Below are 24002 nucleotides of genomic sequence, written 5' to 3' on the forward strand. Positions count from 1 at the left end.
ATAGCTCAAGCAAACCGCTTACTTTCTCAAGTAAAAACGACTAAGGGAAAGTGTTGCTCCACCCTACAGTACCTTTAAATACTTTCTGTGCGTCTCATTCTTAGCTGCCTTTCTCTCTATGTGGTTGTTCATTTATGGTCACAAAGTGACTTCTGTCACCACAGACAGCGTTTGTGCTCCAACCAGGAAGGAGAGGGAAATTAATGGCACTAGCTATTTCTTATCCAGATCCCACCATGAGTATCAACATTTCACCAGTGAAACTAGGTCACATGGTGTGATGGTTATAATGTTCACTGTCGGCTTGACTGAATTTAGACTCATCTGGGAGACACATCTCTGCGTGGGTTTGGAAGGGTGAGGAGGGAAGACTGGCCATAGGCGTGAGCAACACCATCCCATGGTCTGGAGTTCTGAAGGGAATAAAGAGAAGAAAGAAAAAGCAAGCTCAGTGCTAGCTTTCACTTTGCTCTGCTCTTAGACTGAGGACAAAATGTGACCAGCCACCTCATTCTCCTGCTGCCATGCCTTCCCACCACGAAGGAACTGTATTCTCTCAAATCATGAGTCCAAGGAAACCAGCCCTCCTTTTCTGAAGTTGCTTTTTAAATTTTGTTTCATGAACTTAGTTACTTTGTGTGTGTGTGTGTCTGCATGTGCATACTCATGGGAATATGTATGCCACAGCACACGTGTGGAGCTCAAAGGTCAGAGGGAAACTTGTGGGAGTTGGTTCTCTCCCTTCATCATGTGAGTCCTGGCCATCAGTTTAGATCATCAGGCTTGGTGGCAGGTGTCTTTACCTGCTGAGTCATCTCAGTGGCTCGTCAAGTTCCTTCTGCCAGGTATTTTGTCACAGCAATGAACATGATTATCCCAGGTGCAAAGGAGGCTGGGAAACAGGGCAACAACTTTTTGACCTACAGTAGAAGAGGACAAAGAAAAATGACATTGGTGATGGCCAAATGTCGTGGACTCAAGGTGACCCTAGGCTTTAATGCAGAGAATCGCACTCTTGAACCCGGGATGCCTTTTTCTTGACTTGATCATCCTGCCTCTGGCTTCTCACATCAGCATGGCTTCTTTACGACAGCTTTCTTGCATTGATCAGCTTTGTACCACAGACCTTGGAGATTCTTCTGGGTCCTGAATGAGGCTGAATGAGACTTCTAGAAAGAATGTTTATAGTGGGCAAGCTCCCGACCTGGTCCCACTTCTACCTGAGTGTGGCTTGCTTCTAATGACTAAAATACAGCAAACGGAAGAGATGCTGCTCTGCGGACTCCGCTAGAACTAACTTACAAAGGAGTTGCATGTCTCTCCTGCTAGGATTCTTTCTGCATTGCCTCCCTCAGCTTGTGAACTTTGCTGAGGTTGGCTACCATGTTGGAGAGGCTTCAGTCAGTGAGGCCCCAGTCCCACAAGTGTCGGAACCCTGTCCGGGACTACATGGAAGCAGATCTCTCTCTGGCTGACTCTTGCCCTGACCATCTCCGGCCTCCCAAGAGGAAGACTCACCTCATCACGCTACACCTTGAAGGATCTAAAGCTGGGAGAAATGTAGGATGCCAGAATAAATCTTGCCGAATGACCTGCATTTTGGGATAATCTGCTACAGAGCAGTGGTAACTCCTATCTCAGCACCACTTTTTTCCATTAATTAATTAATTTGTTTATTTTACATCCTGATCCCAGCCCCACATCTCCTCCCAGTTCCCCCTCACATAGGCCCTCCCCATACTCTCTCCCCTTTTCTGAGAAGGGGGAGCTCCCTGCCCCCCCCCACCCCCTGGGTATCAAGTCTTTGAAGGACTAAGTACATCCTCTCCCACTGAGGCCAGCCAGGACAGCCTAGTTAGGGGAACAGGATCCACAGGCAGGCAGCAGAGTCAGGGGCAGGCCCTACTCTAGTTGTTGGGAAACACCTATGAAGACCAAGCTGTACATCTGCCACATATGTGCTGGGGACCTAGGTCCAGTCCTTGTATCAGTACCATCTTTATACCCTCTAAACACCACCTCTTCACACGTCTAAAGGGAGAGACCCCTGTGACTAAGAAGAGCATAAACGTCACCAGTCCTGGGTGGAACACACACACACACACACACACACACACACACACACACACACTGCCTGATGTCTCCCTTCCTTCCTCCTGAACTCCTTCTTCACACCTGCTCTCCAGTGGTTACATCAGAGAGAAAACAACTCCCTCTCCTACAGCAAGGACTGCCATTGGCTCCTCAGGGAGTGTGTGTGTGGGGGGTGCTTTGCTGACACATTCTTTACTAATGATGTGGTGTGGGGTGGGGTGGGGGGAGTAGGAGGGGCCAACCTTGTGCAGGTCACCCATGGTTGCTGTGTGTTCATGGTTCTGATAGCAACTTTCCCTATCCCTAGTTCTTAGGTTCTCTGTTTTGTTTTATTTTGTTTTTTTTTGAGACAGGGTTTTTCTGTGTAGCCCTGGCTGTCCTGGAACTCACTCTGTAGACCAGGCTGGCCTAGAACTCAGAAATCCGCCTGCCTCTGCCTCCCAAGTGCTGGGATTAAATGCATACGCCACCACTGCCCAGCTTTTTTTTTTTTCCCTCTTAGGTTCTTTCCACCTGCTTTTCTGTGGTGTTTTCTGTAGCCCTCTTCATTTATTCTTTTAAAAAGTGTGTGTGTGTGTGTTCATGGGTATGTACATGCACATGTGTGTACGTGGAGGTCAGAGGTCTACCTTGGGTGTCTTCCTCGATCACGCCATTTTATTCTTTGAGACAGGGTCTCTCCTGACCTTTGAGATCACTGCCTCAGTTAGACCAATGGCCAGTGGGCCCAAGGATCTCACTCTGTCTTCTCAGTACTGGGATTACAAATTGACACCACCACACCCATCTTCCTGCATAGACTCCGGGGATGAAACTTGAGTCCTCCTGCTATATAGCAAGTCACTGGCTGAGTCTCCATGGTTTCTTTTTCCATTGACTGGTGTGCACTGGGGACTTCGTCTCAAGGGGAAGGGGGGACAAATCGGCCTTAGTTGCTATGAAGTTTGGTATATCTATGATGAATGCCTCTCTCTGCGCTCCTGGTGCTTCCTGAGTCCAGGAAACTGAAAACTTGCACAGTGCTTTAAGGGGAACGGAGCTTGCTTTCCACCCCTGATGCTCAAAGGAATGGTGTCTGATGGCTGCTCCTGCTGCAGGGGTTGGGGGGAAGGGTCATATAGGTGTCCCCAGGAGACTCTGCCCTCAGGGGAAGGTCCTGGGTACTCAGCCTGATGGGCCACTCCAATGACTTGTGTCAAATAGATCTTGCTGTGCAGCCCAGGCGATCCTAACACTTTCTCTATATAGTATCTATAGATATATAGTTAATATATGTTATGTATTCATGTACACATGCGTGTGTGTGCACACGAATGTGGAGGCCAGAGGTCAACATTGGCTGTCTTCCTCAACCGTTGTCCAATTTATTTTTTGAGACAGTCTCTCATTGAACCTGAACTCTGATCCAGCTAGCCTGGCTGGCCAGCTAGCCTCCACAGTCCTCACTCTGGCCTCTGGGCAGTGAAATGTTGCCTTACACTGCCTCGCCCAGCAGTTGGTAACGGCACTGGAGAGCTGAACTCAGGTTCTCATGCCCGCACAGCAAGCACTTTACGGTCTGAGCCATCTCTCCTGCCTCCTTCCGTGAAAGTTGGGCTTGTCTCTCTGACTTCTTACTGCTGCCGAGTTTGGAGCCAAGGTTTTATTTGTTATCTCCCTCCCAAGCACCAACTCACGTTTCAAAAGGACCGAGCTTTGATTCATATTTGTGAAGATGCAAAGCAAATTTGATGGAAGTGAGAACTGGACCGGATGTGTGTTCCCCGGAGAGTGGTCTGAGGGGCTAGATGGGTGTGTAGTGCATCTGTCTCACTTTGTGCCTCTGTGTTCCTCCTTGCATCCTCAGTAGTGGGCGTGCCTGCGAGCGAGTGGGTGGCCCTGCCTATGGCTGCACCTACAGCCTTCTGTCCTTTCCATGAACCTAGGACCTCTAATCCTGAGTCTCCCTCCAGCTTCCTTCCTATGGGCCGGTCCCTCAGAGCCTGGGCAAGGTTTTAAGAGTCTATCAGGACCTTCCCTCAGAAGCGCAGAAAAAGACCCTGTTCCTTTCAAAGTACTTGCTGACAGGGGCCTCAACTAGCAGTGCGCACACAGGGTGCTGAGCAGCACCCCCTACCCCCCGCCCCGAGCTGCTCCAACCCCTACTGCTTCCCAGCTTCCCCGATCTCTGTTCAATGCGTGATTTTTTACGATCGATCTTATATCCGGCACAATCCGATTTATGGCTCCTGCATCTTATGAAATTACACAGATGTTGCCGCTCTGCTCCTCTCCAGGACAGTAAAAGGCAATAACGTTCTTGCAGATTTCGACAGCAGGCAATTCAATAAAGGGCCATGTATATTTTATAAGTACAATAAAGACGGAGGCTGTGTGCCCGCATTGCAGCCCGCCAGGGCCCAGCGCTGCACCGGCCGGCAAGTGCCCTCCCCCTTCCTGTCTGCTTGTCGATCAGAACTCTTCCTCGTCACACAGGGGACCTGGGAGATTTATCCCTTTTCTGATCCATTATTTAAGTTCGGCTCCAGGGACCCTACAATGGGGGCTGTTTAAATTTTAAAGGTGTTTGTGGAACTTAACACTTCCCTCCTCCTGATTCACACTATAAAATTTTATCTATATTTTTGTTGCCCCATAAAATGTTTCTATCTTATCAGACGGCTTGTCCTTTTATGGGCAAAACCATAAATACCTGATGAGGTGAGGGTTGGAGGAAGGTCTCCCAGAGGGGCTCAGGGCGATGGGAGAAGGAAGTCTCCCTTGCTTTGCAGCCCCTGGGTGGCCATGGGCCAGACTCCAATCCTCCCCTGACTCAGTTTCTCCATCTTCTAGTTGGAGAGGTCCCTGGTACTCACTGCTTGGGACTGCTTTCAGAACATAGAACCTGGCCCGGCATGTGCTAAGGTCCCAAGGTGGGGAGCACGGGGAGGCAGAGTTGGTGAAAATCCCTGCACCAGAGTTGTTTCCTCTTCAGGGTCAAGATGACTTTCAGGGCCAGAATAGGCTGCAAGCAAAGCTCTGTAGAACCTGGCAGACACTCAGCTCAGTGTCCTCACTGAATGGAGATGTCATGGCTCCTATCGCATAACTGTGGTGGTATGTATGAATTACGTGCTGGTCACGTGGCTGGTTTAGCACCCTCATCCTAAATGTCAGGTGTCCTTGTTACTAACTCTATTGTATATTGTATATTGATTATTAGAAAGCAGGGCTGGGGTCAGGGAGAGGGGAGCAAAGCATCTTCCACGCTCTCAGCCAGAAGAGCAGGCTGGGTGGCCACACGAGAGCTCCTCTTAACGATGGCTATCCTGTATGCCCTGCAGCTATACCCTGGGCCTGGCTCAGCTCTCTGGGACTTTTCCAAGTTTGCCTGGTACATTGACATGCCTGGGCAGATGCAGCCCCTGGGTTTGGGCACTGGGAACAGCATCTAAATCCTAAGCTGAGCAGCACAGGAACAAGAGAGGACAGAGCCTTTGATGGTCCCAGGCTCAAACCAGCCTCATCCCCTGCAGGTCACACACACTGATGCCTGCTCTGGGCCTGGCACTCACTGGGCATGGAGAACCGCACTGAATCTCTGGCCTCAAGAGGCACCCCGTCTAGTTAGGTGGACAACACACACCGGCATGGGGAGAGTGCAGGGACTGCATTGAGAAGCACAGAGTGGGAGTGCAAAGGGGGATCAAACAGTGAAGGGCATCAGGAAAGGCACCATTTAAGGGAAATCAGGAAAGACAAGTAGGGGGTTGCCAAGTGGGAAGGGTTTTCCTGTGGACCAGCATGCACCTGGGCACCAGTGGGCTGCCTTGCTACACCGAGACTACACGCATATCAGTCTCTACTGGAAGGGGTCAAGGGAGAGGTATGGGTTCTCTGCATGGCTAGAAGCAGTCAGTAGCTCCTGGAGACACTGTTGGGAGGGGTGTCCATTGAAATGAGAGGGTCTCCATGCAGAGAGTTCCAAGCCCAAAGTTATGCAGTTGAGCACCTCAGCTGTGTGCCAATGGCTCTTTCCTTCCTTCCACAAGTCAGATGGTGTCACCCTAGCAAGCAGTGTGGGCTTTCTCAGACCCACCTTCAGGACAAGGAGTCTGAGGGTGTAGACATATGTCTTTATCTGGTTCTTCCTGCTCTTGTGGGCAGGAATGAGGAGTGAAGAATAGCAATCTTGTAATAACAGCATTGAGCTGAGTTCATCTGAACTCCGGGGCTAAAGAGAAATGGGCCCCAGTGTAGCTTGGAGTAGAGGCAGAGACGCTAGGGCTGTTGCTTCTTCACCAGCCAGAATTGGAGGTGTGTCATTATGGGAAGAAGCAGAACCATGAGAAACATATCCCTCTAGCCAAAGGCAGTCCTGGGGGAGGGAGGAGTTTTGCTGCAAGATTTCAGTAGGGAACACTTCTGGCGGCGGAGTGAGTGGCTGCCTGTGTCCTGAGAAAGGTCCTGATTCTTTACCCCAGCCTCTACTGCTGCTATGGCCTCACACCATCTAAGGGATGGCTGGGCACACATCCCAGGACAATTCCAGACTTACCACCTTACTCTCCGTAGGATGACTCCTTCTAAAAAGCAACAAACAGGCAAATAAACAAACTTGCCGAACAGGCCAGTATTGATGGATATTAAAGAAATTGTGACAAGTAAGGACAACACAGGTTTTAATCATCATCTATACAAATAAGTCATGCTTCCATGGTATCAAGTACCGAGGGTCACGGTGGGTGGGAATGTAAATGTTGTACTTGCCAGTCTCGCAAAAGGTTAGAAATAGTATTAGCAGGTGATTTGGTAATCTTTCTTCTGGGTATACACTCCAGTGGACTAAAATAAGGACTCAAGGCAAGCTTATAGTGGCATTAGCACAATAGCCAAGAGTTAGAAGCAACCCGCCTGCCTGTCACTAGATGGATGGATAAATACAAGGCGGTATGTACATACAATAGAGTAGAGCAGGACACAGTAGCACGTGTCCGTAGTCCTGGTGCTGCTGTGATGGTGCTGGGAGACAGAAGACAGAAGAATCCCTGTGACAGGGAGCCCAACAGCAAGAGATTCCCTCTCAAAAGAAGTAGATGAGAATGGACACCCGAGGCTGTTCTCTGACCTCACACACATGCCTTGGCACACAAGTACTTGCATCCACACACATACATGTACCTGTGTCACACACTCATCAGAGACACTCATCATACACACAACATACAAAAAAAGGAAGGACATTGTGATACAAGCTGTATTGTGAATGAAACTTGAAGCCACCATGTTAAGTGAAATAAGCCAAGCGTAAGCGGTCAGATGCTGTGGAGTCTGATGCACAGGGCCCTTAGAGAAAGAAGTCAAGTTTACAGAGAAAATAGCATAGAGGTGCTGGCAGAGGAGGGACTAGAGAGAAAGTGTTTAACATCTGGAGAGTGTGAGTGTTGTGAGGGGTCCTAGTTAGCTTTGACTGTCAACTTGACACAACCCAGACTCACCTGGGAGTCTCATTTGGGGGTCTGCTCAGATCAGCCTGGCCTGTGGGAATATCTGTGGGGAATTGTCTTGACTGTCAATTGATCTGAGAGGGCCCAGTCCACTGTGGGTGGTTCCATTCCCTGGGCAGATGGTCAGAGCTACATTAAGAAGCTAGATGAACATGAACCTGCAGGAGCCAAGGAGCCAGCAACATCCCTCTATGATCTCTGCTTCATGTTCCTGTTTGGATTCCTATTCAACTGTCCTCCATGATGGACTGTGACCTAGAAGTGTAAGCCAAATAAATACTTTCCTCTCCTAGTTGTATTTCGTCAGAGTGGGTGATTAAGAGCAATAGATGAAAGTAGAACATATTGTGAAGGGTTCTCAAAAGGGACGGTGGCAGATGTATTTGCCACTTGCAATGTATTGCACAACAGTGTGAATGTCTTTGGCACAAGAACAACACACTCAGTGTTGGTTAGGATGGTATTTGTATGTGTATTTTTAATACACTCAAAGTAAAAATAATTAGAAAAAATTAAGACCTGTAAAGATGTCCGTGTCGTCTCCACTGGACACAGGAGCAGCGTGTAAAGATGTCCTCAAGGTGCTCATTCATTGACAGAGAAAGGGACAGCAAGAAAATAGGAAGGGTGCCATTGTGATAAGTAGCCGTCCGTCACTGTCAGTTTCACTAGAGTTTGAATTACCATGGAAACTCATCTGTGGGTGTGTCTATCAGGTGTTTCTGGGAAGGTTTAACTGGGGAAGTGTCACTCCAAATGTTGGTAGCATTTGCATTCAAGATACAGACAGAATGGGAGAGCAAACAAACAAAAACAGAACAAAACAACAACAAGCTGAGCACAGACATTTTCTTTCTGTTCCCTGACAGCTGACCTGTGACCCGCTGTCCCTGGCTCCTGCCCTGCCTGCTCTGCCATGACCTGCTGAACCTTCAGTTTGTTTCTTCTTTAATTTACTTCAGTCATTACAGTTACAGCAACAGAACAGTAACTAATACAGAAAATAGGTGCCAGCAAGTGGGGTTGTTGCTATGACAGGCCCGACTGTGAGGTTTTGCTGTGACTGACAGGGCCTCACCATGATTTGAAGGAGGGATGTGGGAGAGTTTGGAATTGTGGGCTACAGAAGCCCTAGACTGTTATAAATCAAGCTTAATAATATACCACCATGTTGGGGGATCTGAAAGACCAAAATGTTAAGAGAAATACAGATGGTAGAGGCCCCACTCATGATGTTTCAGAGGGGACAAAGTCCTAGAAGGAGGACTGTGCTATAGGCTATTCATGTTCACAGAATATCTATATCTGTATGTGTATCTGCATCTGTATCTATATCATCTATTTATGTCTGTCTGTCTATCTATCTATCTATCTATCTATCTATCTATCTATCTATCTATCTATCTAGTTAAAGCCTGGCTTCATGCTACTTGTGTCTTGAGAACTTGAGTAAGGCTGAATTTTAAAGCCTTTAAAGGTAGAAGAAATTTCAAGACTGGAGAGTTTTCAGGTTAGGATGTAGCTACACTTCACCAACTTCATCCAGAGAGAGAAAAACCAGAGGAACAGAGAGCTTTTTTTAAAATGTGAAGGTTTAGCCTGTGGTGGTGGCACACACCTTTAACCCCAGCACTCAGGAGGCAGAGGCAGGTGAATCTCTGAGTTTGAAGCCAGCCTGGTCTACAGAGTGAGTTCCAGGACAGCCAGGGCTACACAGAGAAACCTTGTCTCTAAACTGTGCCCCCACTCAAGAAAAAGAAAGAAAGAAAGAGAGAGAGAGAGAAAGAAAAAGAAAGGAAGGAAGAAAGAAAGAGGGAAAGAGAGAAAGAAAGAGAGAGAGAAAGGAAGAAAGAGAGAAAGAAAGAAAAGAGCATGAGAGCATTTATTTAAAGCTGCAGAGGCAAGGAGGGTGGCCATGGCGATTGTGAACTGCTTGTGTCTTAATGCACCTCACAGAACACCTTGTGCTCAGCACTTGGATAATCGGAGAGGTGCTGTATTGGCTAGTTTTGTGTCAACTTGACACAGCTGGAGTTGTCACAGAGAAAGGAGCTTCAGTTGAGGAAATGCCTCCATGAGATACAACTGTCAGGCATTTTCTCAATTAGTGATCAAGGGGGAAAGGCCCCTTGTGGGTGGGACCATCTCTGGGCTGGTAGTCTTGGTTCTATAAGAGAGCAGGCTGAGCAAGCCAGGGGAGGCAAGCCAGTAAAGAACATCCCTCCATGGCCTCTGCATCAGCTCCTGCTCCCTGCCCTGCTTGAGTTCCAGGCCTGACTTCTTTGAGTGATGAAAAGCAATGTGGAAATGTAAGCTGAACAAACCCTTTCCTCCCCAACTTGCTTCTTGGTCATGATGTTTGTGCAGGAATAGAAACCCTGACTAAGACAAATTGGTACCAGCATAGTGGGGTATTCTTGTGACAGCCTGGCCATGTTTTGGAGAGGACTGTGGAAGGAATTTGGAACTTTGGGCCAGAAGATCCATTCGGTGTTAAGAGCTCTGTCGAATGCTGTGTAGGAGCTTGGAAGATAATGTTGAGAACAGTACAGAGGATGGAGGCCTGGGTTGTGAAATTTCAGAGGGAAGATTAAAGACTCTTTTCAGGGCCATTGCTGTTTTGATTGTGAAGATTCTGTAGTTCTGGTAAGCTGGGGCTGAAGAATCAGCTGTGATTAACAAGATAACAGAACTACTAAAGCAAAAACTTTGCATTACTGGGACTATTGATGCTGGTTAGCTGGAGCTAAGAAATTAGCGGTGATTAAGAAGAGACCGGTATCGTTGAGGTGACATCTTCTGGGAAGTGTTTTCTGAAAGCACAAAGAGGCTGTGTTCCAGAGATAGCCACGGTTGTACTCCTGCTGCAGTGAGACTTGGTAATGTGTAAGGGTCACCCAGGTGGTACTGGTTTTGAAGGCATGAAGGGGTCACACAGAGCAGCTGAGGCTCGGCACTGTGAGAGGCCATGGAAGGCCATTGGTGAAGGTGCAGCCTCAGTTGCAATTGATGGCCCAGGACTGAAGGGGTCATGCAGTGTTTTGGAGATGCCAGTACCATGAGATGACCACCAAGAGCAGCAGTAGCAGTGGAGTACAGGCATCTGGAGCCTAGAGGATGAAGCGTGTGCTACAAAGGGCCTGGCTGGAGAAGTGACCCAAGCTCTTGGAGGAGCCCAGAAGATCACGAGTTGGATCCCAGACATTGGATGGTTGGAAATTGATTTTTGCTTTTGATTGTGACTGTGCCCTGATATTGTCCCTCTTAAAGGAAGAAACTATTCTAGTGGAGCCCACAGTTAAGAGACTTTTAATTGTAAAAAGGACTTTGGATTTTTAAAAGAGATGGATATTTTAAGGAGATTGAAAATTTAAGAATATGTAAAGACTGTGGGACGTTTAAAGTTATTTAGACCTTGGGGATGAATAAGAATGTAAGGGTTGAGGCTTACTAGTGATCTGTTTGTGTGTCAAGTTGACAAGGGGTCAATTGTATTGGCTAGTTTTGTGTCAACTTGACACAGCTGGAGTTGTCACAGAGAAAGGAGCTTCAGTTGAGGAAATGCCTCCATGAGATACAACTGTCAGGCATTTTCTCAATTAGTGATCAAGGGGGAAAGGCCCCTTGTGGGTGGGACCATCTCTGGGCTGGTAGTCTTGGTTCTATAAGAGAGCAGGCTGAGCAAGCCAGGGGAGGCAAGCCAGTAAAGAACATCCCTCCATGACCTCTGTATCAGCTCCTGCTCTCTGACCTGCTTGAGTTCCAGGCCTGACTTCTTTGAGTGATGAACAGCAATGTGGAAATGTAAGCTGAACAAACCCTTTCCTCCCCAACTTGCTTCTTGGTCATGATGTTTTGTCCAGGAATAGAAACCCTGACTAAGACAGGTGCCCTGAGGGTCGGCCCCACACACAGAAGGCTCTAGCTTGTAACAACAGAAATTCAGCTGAGAGGAATGAGAACTGAGAATTCTACTCAAGGGTTCTCTGTTCCAAAATAGCTCTTTTAGGAAGTGCTTCCCAAGGGGCCAGCTTCCAAAGGCACACAGAGGCCATCTCGGGTGGGGTGGAAGGTGGCGATGAGAAGTGGGTGAACTCATGGAATGGGGTTTGTCTGACTCCAAAGCTCTGTCCTCAAGCCAGGGGAGGGGGGGTGGCCTGTGGTGAACGGCTCTCTCCTTGTGGCTGATTTCTTCAAGTCTTCCTGGTCCCCGCATGGAAAGAGAAACACATTCTCAGAGAGATGTCTTCATGGCCTCAATTTCCAAATCAAATCTAGAAAAATTCCAACTTTGCTTTGGATTTACACTGAGGGTGAGGGAGCCTTAAGGGGTACAAGGGACGAGAGAAGCGGCAAGGTCAGGAGAGATGGAGACAGATGGGTAGATGAGCAGCGGAGAAGCCAAGATGGAGGAGGGCACCTTACTGTGACCAAACTCAGGGCAGAAGCACCTCACGAAAAAGAATTACTGATTTGGGCCTGTGATGGTTTGTATATTTTTGGGCCAGGGAGTGGCACCATTTGGAGGTGTGGCCTTATTGGAATAGGTGTGACCTGGTTGGAATAGGTGTCACTGTGGTTGTGGGCTTAAGACTCTCACCCCAGTTGCCTGGAACTCAGTCTTCCACTAGCAGCCTTTGGATGAAGACGTAGAACACTCAGCTCTGCCTGTACCATGACAGCCTGGATGCTGCCATGCTCCCACCTTGATGATAATGGACTGAACCTCTGAACCTGTAAGCTAGCCCCAATTAAATGTTGTTTTTTATAAGACTTGCCTTGGTCATGGTGTCTGTTCACAGCAGTAAACCCCTAACTAAGACAGGGCCCATTGTTGCAGAGACTCAATCCATCAAGGCCAGGAGTGTGTGGAGGGACAGCACAAGTCACATGTGATGGACCAGGAAGCAAGAGGCATGTCAGTGTTCATGACTCCCCCTCCCTGATACTGATGCAGTATGAGCCCCCAGGACACTGTATAGTGCTACCTGAAATCAGAGTTCTCTTCCTCAGTCAGTCCTCTCTGGAAAGTTCTCAGAACCCCTCAGTGGCATGTCAATATAGGTGTTGTAAAACATAGCCACGCTGGCCATGAAGACTAGTAACCACATGTGTACATGTGTGACATGTATAACACTCAACATATGAACACTCCAACACATACACAAATGTATGCACCAGACACATGCTCACACACCAAGCAGGGAGGTTGCTTAGCTAGAGACAGTGAGTGTGCTTGCCCTGGAGGAGTACACCTGCCAGTGACTACAGGGGTGAACACACCGAGCACACGGTGATGAACTTCTCCAGGAGGAAGTTCTCAGATGGCATCCCATTGCTAAGCCACATATGACTGTACAAGTTTGGAGAGAGAGAGAGAGAGAGAGGGAGAGAGAGAGAGAGAGAGAGAGAGAGCAAGGGAAAAGCCCAGACACTCCAGAGGAGGCAGAGACCCAGAGGCAGAGGATGGAATGGCAAGGAGAAGACAGCATCAAGGGGACAGAGATGAGGAAGGACAGTGGCCCACAGAGACACAGAAGTAGGGGTGGGGCTGGGAGGCTACAGGAGGGACAAGGGAGAGAGACAGGCAGACAGACAGAAGGACAGAAAGATAGAAAGAGGGGCTGGAGGATGGCTCAGCAGTTAAGAGCCCTGACTGCTCTTCCAGAGGTCCTGAGTTCAATCCCCAGCAACCACATGGTGGCTCATAACCATCTGTAATGGGATCTGATGCCCTCTTCTGGTGTGACTGAAGATAGCTACAGTGTACTCATATAAATAAAAATAAATAAATCTTAAAAAAAGAAAGAAACAGAGACCATGAAAGACAGAGAGACAGATGGACACACACACAAAGACAGATATAGACAGACATAGATATACACCAAGAGAGAGAGAGAGACAAAGGGATAGAGACAGAGACAGAGAGACACACAGAAGGACAGAAAGATAGGGAGAAACAGTAGAAATAGTGAAAGACAGAGAGACAGACAAGACACAGAGAAAGACAGACAGACAGACAGACATAGTTATACACCAAGAGAGACAGAGATGGATAGAGAGATACAGACAGGGACACAGAGAGAGAGAGACATACAAGAGGACAGAGACACAGAAATAGAGACACACAGGTGACAGAGATATAGAGACAGGAAAAGGCAGAGATGAAGACAGAGAGTGACAAAGCTACAGAGAGAGGCAGAGACAGGGCTGTGCAGAGAGTGAAGTAAGGAGTGAACAGGAACAGAAGGCTAGCCACAGAAGGAGAGGTGGGGAGGAGATGGGAGCTGATGGCTAGGGAGGGAGGCTGGAGGGAAGGCAGCTGAGGCAGAGCTAGGGGCTCCTGACACCCCAGGATGGCTATCTTCCTACTTAGAGGTGACACCCCCCCTTGCTACCTCCATGGGCTAGAAGCTCATTCATCTGTCTTCGATACCCTGGCACCGGCCAGCCATCAGACACGAGGGAGGAACTGGGCCCACAGATTCCTCACTCAGAACAGAACCATTAATGTTCCCTAAAAAGCTTTTTAGCTGTGGCCTGCTCTGCATGTTATTAATTTCTTTATTACAGATCTTATTTTCAGAGGTCCCTGGGGACCCATTAACAATGGGTTTTTATGGGAAAGAAGTTGGTTAAAGGGGTGGGAATAACTGCTTCTCAGCCCTGAGTCAGTAATCCAAGTTGCACGGAGGATAATGTAGGCTGTTTTAATTTCCAAAATAGCAACAGTTCAGACACTTAATTGCAGTTTTATGCCCCCTTTTTCATGCTGCCGAGTGTAAAATATGTGGCCAGTAATATATAACAGCTAACCACTGAGCCACAGACTGGCCCAGCCGTCGCACGGGGCTCCCTGGAGCAGGGAGCAAGGGAGCACAGGGAGCAGGGAGCACAGGGAGCAGGGAGCACAGGGAGCAGGGAGCACAGGGAGCAGGGAGAGCAGGGAGCAGGGAGCACAGGGATCATAGGGAGCAGGGAGAACAGGGAGCAGGGAGCACAGGGAGCAGGGAGCACAGGGAGCAGGGAGCACAGGGAGCAGGAAGCACAGGGATCATAGGGAGCAGGGAGCAGGGAGAGCAGGGAGCAGGGAGGCAGGAAGTAAGGGGAGAGAAAAGTAGTGTGTGTGTGTGTGTGTGTGAGAGAGAGAGAGAGAGAGAGAGAGAGAGAGAGAGAGAGAGAGAGAGAGAGGAAAAGTAATGTGTGTGTATGTGAGTAAGTTCCAGGACAGCCAAGGCTATACATAGAAACCCTGTCTATAACAACAAGAACAAGAACAGAATTCGAATTGTTTTCTTTTCCTCTCATCCCTCAGCTTACCCTAGACTGTGAGCACTCTGCCAGGGAACCAGACATGTCCCATGGTACAACAGCCATTGCCACAAGTTCCCTCCCCATCCTCCCCTGACTGACCAATCCTTTGGAATGTTTCTTGAGAATTCCCCTTGACTCTTGTAAAGGCACTCACCCACCATCCTTGGTGTGGTCCCTGTGAGCAACGCCAACTTTGCACTGCATCCATCTGGCACCTTTGCTTGCCTGGGCCTCTCCTCTTGTCTTCATCATCTTAAAGAATGTGGAAGGGTCTTGTGGCAACAGCTTCCATTTAAGAAGTCTATTATGAGTGGACATTGGGGCCCATTCACAGCCAACACGGAGTTCCTCTCTCTGTCTCTGTCTCTGTCTCTGTCTCTGTCTCTCTCTCTCTGTCTCTTTCTCTCTCTCTCTGTCTCTCTCTCTCTCTCAGACACACACACACACACACACACACACACACACACACACACACACACACACACACATTACTTTTCTTTTCCCTTACTTCCTGCCTCCCTGCTCCGTGAGTGCATGAAGGTCAACATTGGACCTCATAAGGTAAAGATGACTTATGCTTTGGGACAGGCAGACCCTGTGTCATGTGTGTATGTGTGAGTGTGTGTGTTATGTATACAAGTGCATATTTGTGTGTCATGTGTACATGTGTGTGTGGTATTATGTGTGTGGTGTGTGTGTGTCTGTGTGTGTGTGTGTCTGTTGTGTGTGTGATGTGTATGTGTGCTGTGTGCACAAGTGTGTGTGTGCCTGTGTGTAATGTGTATGTGTGGTGTGTGTATGTATGTATGTGTATGTATGTGTGTGGTGTGTGTATGTGTGTATATATGTGTGTGTGATACATGTGTATATGTATGTGCATGTGTGTGGTGTGTATGTGTGTATGTATGTGCATGTGTTGTGGTGTTTATGTATTGCATGGGTGTATATGTGTGTAAAGGCTACAGGTTGACAGATGGTGTTTAGCACTTTTCACATACTTTTTAATGGCAGAATCTCTTATTGAACATGGAGGTCACCAATTTGGCTAGCCTGCTTGGGCAGTGGTCCCTAAGGCTCTTTCTGTCTCTGCCTCCCTTCTTGGGATTGTGGACACTCCTGGCTTTTTCCCCCAGTGGGTGCTGAGGATCTGAACCCAGGTCCTCATGCTCACACAGCAAACACTACTGAGCAAAACATCTCCTCACCCCACTGCCACTATTCCTCAATGCTGTGGTCTTGAGTGATCATGTATGAACCTGAAACTGAGGCTCTGAGTGGGCCCCAGTCTGTACTGCTTCTCTGCTCCACAAACAGCCATCTGCCTTCTGACCAGGAGCATCCCAGACCCCCATTGCAAGATGCTTAGCAAAGTACACCCAGAGGAGGAGGCCACCAGGAGGCAGCAGCATCCTATGGTCCTTTCCACAAGGCTCCATGTGCTCCCACTTCAGCAGCTTCCAGTGCTGGTCTTCTGAGACACTATTTGAGCCAAAGCACTAGTAGGCTTACTTAACGACTTTGCTTCTTGTATGCATGTGCACAAATACACACAAACACACATACACACACAATATGATGATAAGAATAAGTAGAATTTTCAAAAAAAGAAAGAAAAAAGTAATGGATGAAGACCCAAGAAAAACGGGATTTGTGGGTTTCCTGAGCATGCCTCCCCCCAACAACTCTATGTTGTCTTGGGTCTGAAGGTTGAGAGTTCTGAAAATCAAATCCAAAATCTGATTCTGTAGTTAGTTAAATAGCAATGTTAGTTCAATTCCCAGCCTTGAGGGACTCATGTTAAAATTAAGTTCAGGCTGAGAAGTAGTGGCGCTCAGAAATTTGGAATAGGGGTACCTGGGAAGACTGATGGAGGATACAACGTTGAGTCCCAAATCCCATCAATCCATTTGTCTGTCAAAATATCCCTTCTACATTCTGAGATTACTTGCCTTCTGCCTGAAGAATCTATAATGGCTTTTTCCTGAAGTGTGTGCATGTGAGTGTGCATGTGCGTGTGTGCATGTGTGTCTGGAAGCCAGAGGTTGGACATTATGTGTCTTCAGTTGCTCTCCACCTTATTTTTTGGAGACATCTCTTGTTGAACCTGGAGTCAATCAATGGGGCTAGACTTGCCCATCATAAACTCCAGTGATCCTTCTAATCTTGTTTCCCCAGCACTGAGATTAAAGGAGTGCACTAGCTCAGCTTTTTACAGGTTCTGGGGTTCCAAAGTCAGGTCCTTACACTTGCACATCAAGAACTTCAACAACTGCAGGGCAGTGGTGGTACACGCCTTTAATCCCAACACTTGGGAGGAAGAGGCAGGCAGATTTCTGAGTTTGAGGCCAGCCTGGTCTACAGAGTGAATTTCGGGACAGCCAGGGCTATACAGAGAAACCCTGTCTTGAAAAACAAAACAAAACAAAACAAAACAAAACAAAACAAAACAACAACAACAACAACAAAAAGAACTTCAGCAACTGAGCCTTCTTCCTAGCCCTTACTCTTGCAAAGGAAAGGCTAACATCTTGCAAAGTTCCCATCTATACCCCTCATTGTTTCTAGATTTATAACCAGACTCAAGGCACAGCAAGCTTCAGAGAACCAACTACAAAGGAGGCATTGCACAGAGAGAAAGGAAATGCAAGATGTCTCAGACTTGCACCGACTTGGGAGCATATTCTAAGGGGTCAGATCACAGCAGAAGAATGTAGCCTTGGAGTTAGCTAACTTGATTATATGAATGTACCCCAGTTTGCTTCTTTGTTGCTGTGATAAAGCACTGACCAAAACAACTTGGGGAGGAAGGGGCTTATTTGGCTTACAGGTTGCAGTCATCTTTGAGGGAAACTAAGGCAGGAACTGACGCAGAAACCCCAGAAGAACTGCTGCTGACTGCCTTGCCTCTAAATTTGCTGTCTGCTACCTTTCTTATGCAGGCCTACTGCTTAGAGATGACACCACCCACATCAATCAGAAATCAAGAAAAAATTACTCCATAGGCCACTCTGATGCAAGCAGTTCCTTAACTGGGGAGGGGTCCTTTTCCCAGATGTGACAAGTTGACACCTGACACTGACTATGACAGAGAGTGGAAGCAAAGATTCCAGATTTATTACAAAAGTTTCAGTAGCTGGCACACTCAGTACTCGGTATGGCTCACATGGAACAAGGTTTTGGTTTCATGACATCCTTCATATACTATGGGCAGAAGAAGTGGAGTTGGGTATGATATCCAAGAAAAGAGACATCGGGATCTCTAATGAATGTATTATTTAAAGTTCATTCATTTTCTCTCTTGCTCTGTCTCCCAGGAGGCTCCAGATGACAAACTAACCGAGGCTTCAGGAAATACATTGGTAAGACAGATGTGGTCAGACACGAAGTTCCAGCTACTTGGGAATCTAAGGAGGAGGGAGGATTGCTTGAACCCAGGGTATGAGGCCAGTCTGGGAAACTAACAGAGCATATCCAGGGCTGGAGAGATGATTCTGCTGGTAAAGTACTGAGCTTGCAAGCATGAGGACCTGAGTACAATCCCCAGAACCCATTTAAAAGTCCTAGCTGGTGTGGTGGCGTGTGTTTGCACTTCTAGCACTGGAGAGGAGATGGGGGGGGGGGGGGATTCCTGGGGCTTACTGGCCAGCCAGCCCAGCCAGCCCAGCCAGCCCAGCCTTATTGATGAATGCTAGGCCAGTGAGAGACTTTGTCTCAGAAAGCACGGTGGATTGCTCCTGAGGAACACCTAAGGTTGATCTCTAAGACACACACACACACACACACCCCACATAAAAACCAAAAAACAAAACTGAAAGACAAACCTCGATGAGGGCATGCCAGCAATACTGAGGAGCGCCACAGTGCATCGTCTCTGTAAGACAGACATAGAGATGTTACAGTGATGTTTTGAGAGTTTCTTCTTGGGGTGGGGGCAGGGTTAGATGGCATATGCCAGCTTCCTTCTAAGGTCTCAACAACAAACCAAAATTTGATCCTATGAAAGCCTCCTCTGGGGATCCAGTGAGTACTGGGTTACTCACAGAGGGCATGGGTGACCCCAAAGCAGCCACGGTGGAATGCTGGCTCCTCCTTAGTTGCATAGATGGAGCCCCTTTCTCGAAGCCTTCCCCAGCCCATATACTCTAGACCCATATACCCTTAGACCTCTGAGTCCTCATGCAGTCACGACAGAGTTGCTCACAATTGGCTGGGAGGAGTGGCTGGATACTCAGGTGAGGGCTCAGTGACCCTGTTACCTCTCCTTCTAGAAGTGAAGGTCAATGGTCTACAAACCATTGGTGATCTGCAAGCAGACACAGCTGGTCTCATGGAGATGAGAGGACCTCAGAAAGCAGTCCTCAGAGGACAGTGCTATAGAGTAACTGGGAAGTCATTGCACTGGGCACACAGGATCCCAGAATGGCAGGGACCAAGAGTGGTACTTTGCAGAGAGAAACAAGGTGAATATCTGTCCTTTAGGCAAACCAAAGCAGTGTTCAGAGTGGCCTTTAGCATCAGCTGAGTGGCTGTGCTCCTGGGACTGTGGGACATGGAAGCCTATTAAAATCTTTCTTGGTTCACTCTCATTGGCACGACACTTGTCATGATGTGGGATCACTGTTCCAAGTCACAGCCCTACTGGTGCTCCACATGGCATTGCTTCTGACCAGAGCACTCACTTCGTGGCAAACTGACTCAGTGTGCAGAAAGCTGTGTCCTGTGGGACACACCGATCCTGGCACACTCAGGTATATCTTATAACAGTGGTATCTTTTATTCTCGTAATATGATGTTTTACATTGATTGGTTGTCATATTTATTCTACAAACATCATCCAAGGCTCTGGAATTAAAGGGTGGTGGGGACATGAAAATGGCTGTTTCTCACTACTGCCCCAATGGTCTATGAAAAACAATGTTATTTGCTAAGTAGTTAGTGTCCCTGACAGTTTGGACTCTGCTGGTTTAAAAGTCTTGGATCCAAAGGGCTCCCACTGGTGGCCATGATTGTGATGCCATTGATCTGGGAGCTGATCCTGCCTCCTGGTTGACTGTGAACCAACATACAAGGGAGGGTTTACCATGCTGGGTAGATGGATGGACCTTAGAACCAATCAGGAGCCTGGGCTCTTACTAGGTGGTCAGGGCAGGGAGTATTTGGGTTACAGACATCTTGTCCTGCTCTCGTATCCTGAAATTAAAGTTAATGAAAAGAGGAAAACATCTCCTCAAACTTCTCTGGCCTGTATATGGTACAGTTGTGCCCCCGAAGGACCCACGGTGTTTGGAGGTTTGGTGTTGGGAGGTAAATCCTTCAATAACTGGAGCCTAGAGGAAGATCTTAGGTCACTGGAGAATCGGGCTCAGAAAGCAAGTGTCTATAGCCCAGAGGGCAAACTCCGGGGTCATTTCTCATTGTCTTTTATTGGCCTAGTACACACAAGTAAGATAGGGCCACCAGCCAAAAAGACTGGGGTCTCCCCATCTCTGTGTCCCAAGTGCTGGGTTTGTAATAGTGCATTAACAAGACTAGCTTAAAGCAAATCAAAACAAAACAACACCAACTTGGTCCTGGGCACCAAACTCAGGTCCCCACGCTTGCAAAGCTAGCACTTTACCAATGAGCTCCCTCGCCACACTTTAGTGTTATATCTGTTCAGATATAAAATTCAAATTTAAATTCACTTCCAGTCACTTGTGTCTTTCTAGAAGTGGATCCATTCCCCACTGGTTACTTTGTTCATCGTGTTCCCTTAAAAGCCTTTTAATTTCTGGAAAGCCAGTTGTACCCTCTCTTTCATTTCTGAGTTTAGGAATTTGAGTTTCTCTAGACTCCTGGTCAAGCTCTGTGACTCATTAGTTCTGTCAACTCTCCTGAAACCCTGGGGTTTGGCTTTGAGTTTTCTCTTTTGTCCTGCTGGCTATTGAGTTGATTTCCATCTTAGCGGTTATTTTCCCCTTTACTACTTGGGGTTTGGCTTTTATTTGCCCCCTATTTTCCCAAGATCAAAGATCAAACCATTGACCAGGGCTCTTTCTTTCTGTCCATATGTGCATTGATAGCTATGGCTTTCCCGCTTAGCATCTGTTTTATCTAACTTTGCTTAGTTAGGGTTTTATTGCTGTGAACAGATGCTATGACCAAGGCCAAGGCAGAAGACTGGCTCCCAGGGAGCTAGGAAGAGGGTCTTAAAGCCACTGTCCCCCCAGTGACACACTTCCTCCAACGAGGCCACACCTCCAAATAGTGCCACTCCCTGGGCCAAGCATATTCAAACCACCACATTTGCCATAATATATTTTCTTCTCTCCTTCCTTCTACCTCCTCTTTCTCCCTTCCTCCCTCCCCTCCCCACTCCTGTCTCTGGGCATGGTCTTACTATATACCCTAGGTTAGTTTCAAAATTATCGAGGAGCTTAGGCTAGCCTCGAATTCACAGCAATCCTCCTGCTTCAGTCTCCTGAGTACACAACTGTGCCAGACTCCCTCTTGAAGTGTTTTCTAATCCCCCTTATGATTTTTTTCTCTGATCCATTAGTTATCTAGGTAAAACCATGTTGTTGAATTTTCACACGTTTGTGAGTCCCAAATTTCCTTCTGCTGTTGATCGTGAATTTTTGCCTTGTGACTGGAGACAATACTTTGACCCAAATAGTTTTAATTTGTTGAGACTTGTTAGCTGGCCTAACAGATGATCTCTCTGGGGAATGCTGTGTGGTCACCTGACAGGAATGTTCACCAGCTCCTTGGAGGGAGGACATAGACCCATGTCCATGCTTACACCTCATTTCTTTGTTGAATTTTGTAGATGTTCTAGCCACATTAAGACAGCGTGGTTGTTGGATTGTCTGTTTTCCCCTTTAATTGTTAGGTTTTGCTTGTTTTCCGGGGGGAATCTTGTGATTAAGTTTGCACAAGTTTATAGCTCTTATATTTCTTTTAAGGATTGCCACTTTTATTATTATAAAATGGTCTTTTTTTAAAAGATGCATTTGTTTTATGTATATGTGCTTCAGTGTATGTGTGTGTATCACACATGTGCAGATATCTGCAGAGCCTAGAAGAGGCTGTTGCATCCTCCGGAACTGAAATTACAAATGGTTTTAACTCCCACCTAATGTGGGAGCCAGCACTGAACTCAGGTTCTCTGCAAGACTATACTCCAGTCCTGACTGCTGAGCCATCTCTCTGGCCCTGAAATAGCCTTCTTAGAGTGGCCATGTGGCCCTCACCTGTAATCTCAGCCCTGGGACTGAAGATGGGAGAATCGTGAAGGCCATCCTCAACTACACCATGAGTTTGAGGTCAGTTTCATCTACACAAGACCCTGTCTCAAACAAATAAACAAACAAACACCACTTTTTCTTCTTCTTTTTCTTGTCTCTTGTAACAGTTTTTGTCTTAAAGGCTGTTTTATGTCATCTTAGAACAGTCACTTCAAGGCCTCTTTTCTTTACTAATTTGTATCATATAATGTATATCAGTGTAGAGCTTAATGAAAGTTTGGCTTTCATAGATGGTATATAGTTAGATTGATCTATCTATCTATCTATCTATCTATCTATCTATCTATCTATCTATCTATCTATCTATCTATCTATCTATCTTGTGTGTGTGTTAGTAGTGGGTGTGCCTGTGCCATGATGTAGGTATGCAGGTCAGAGGACACTTTCAAGTGTTGTTTCTCTCCTTCCATTGTGTGGGTCTCTGGAATAGAACTCAGGTCCTCAGGCTTGGCAGCAAGCACCTTTACTTGTTGAGTCATATCTCTGGCCCTAATCATGTGATTTTTTTTTCATTCTTCCAGCTTCTGCTTTTGATGGGAACACTCTATCCACTTTCATTTACTGAGGCTACTGACATGGCGATGCTACACTGTAAGTGCTGCTGCTTATTGGCTGTGTGTCCTGTGACACCTTTGGGCTATCCATCCCTCTCTTGCTGCTTCCTCCCTCTTAAATATGCCTTTCTAGTGTGCATTTGTGTCTACTTGTCATCCTTCTCACTTATTTGTTGGAGTCATTTCATCTGTGGTCACCCTGGGGATTAGAACAAACAACTTATCATAATATAGTTCATTTTATTATCAGTTTAATTACAACAGTATGAAATTTTCAGCCTTCGATGCACCCTCCCCTCCCTCTTGTTTTTGGTATGACTGCCCTACAAATGGTATTTCTTCTCCACTCACTGGCCATCAGCACAGACTCCATTGTTGCTTTAATCTGTTACGATTTAAAATAGGAGAAAAGTGTTATTTTAAAATTGTATACTTTTGTTATGTTTACATACATTGTGATCTTTCTTTTATATTTGATCTGTCTTTCTATCTATATAATTATCATCTATCATCTATTTATATTTGGAGTTTTGAGACAGAGTTTCTCTGTGTAGCCCTGGCAGTTCTGGAACTCACTACGTACACAAGGTTGGCCTTGAACTCACAGAATTCCCCCTGCCTCTGGTTCTTGAATGCTGGGATTAAAGGTGTGTGCTCTACAATGTCTGGCCTGATCTCTTTTTTTATTATTATTTATTTACTCACTCTGTGTGTGTATGTGTGTGTGTGTGTGTGTGTAGTATGTGTATATGTGAGTGTGTGGTATGTGCATGTGTGTGCTATGTGTGTGGTGTATGTGTGTGTCCATGTGTTTATGTAAATGTGTGTGTGTACTTACACACATGGGTGTCTGCTTGTATATATGTGCATGTGTGCATGTATGTGTGCACATGTGCATGTGTGTGGTGTATGGGTGTGTGTGTATGTGTGTGTGGTGTATGGGTGCATATGTGTGTATATATATGTGTGTGCATCAGAGAATGACTCTTGGGAGTTAGTTCTCTCTTGTCACCTTGTCAGATCAAGCCCAGATGGGCAGGCCTGTGAAGCACCTCTACCCCCTAAGCCTTTTTGCCAACCCCAGTGTTTATTTCCACACATGAACCGGACTCACCACTGGGAGCCTTCGTTTCACTGCCTACTGCTCTCCATTGTGGCTGACAAGAGGTCAGCCGTCCGTCATACTTAGGCTCCCTGTGTGCGGTGAGTTGTTTCCCTTTGGCGCCTTCGTATTCCTTACCTTTACCTTCCAACAGTTGATGATGAAT

General features: G+C 47.0%; 1 long non-coding RNA gene across 1 annotated transcript in view; it reads right to left on the reverse strand.

The window, feature by feature from the left end:
- Window positions 1-651: 651 nt before the first annotated feature.
- Window positions 652-24002, reverse strand: part of Gm33642 — a 32708-nt gene continuing 9357 nt past the window's right edge. The window contains exons 2-3 of the long non-coding RNA XR_374261.3: window positions 18716-18765; window positions 652-920 (exon numbers count right to left, since the gene is read on the reverse strand). This is a non-coding gene — a long non-coding RNA (predicted gene, 33642). The remainder of the gene's footprint in view (window positions 921-18715; window positions 18766-24002) is intronic.

The sequence above is a fragment of the Mus musculus genome, chromosome 2 (genome assembly GCF_000001635.26).
Source record: "Mus musculus strain C57BL/6J chromosome 2, GRCm38.p6 C57BL/6J".
Classification (NCBI taxonomy): Eukaryota; Metazoa; Chordata; class Mammalia; order Rodentia; family Muridae; genus Mus; species Mus musculus.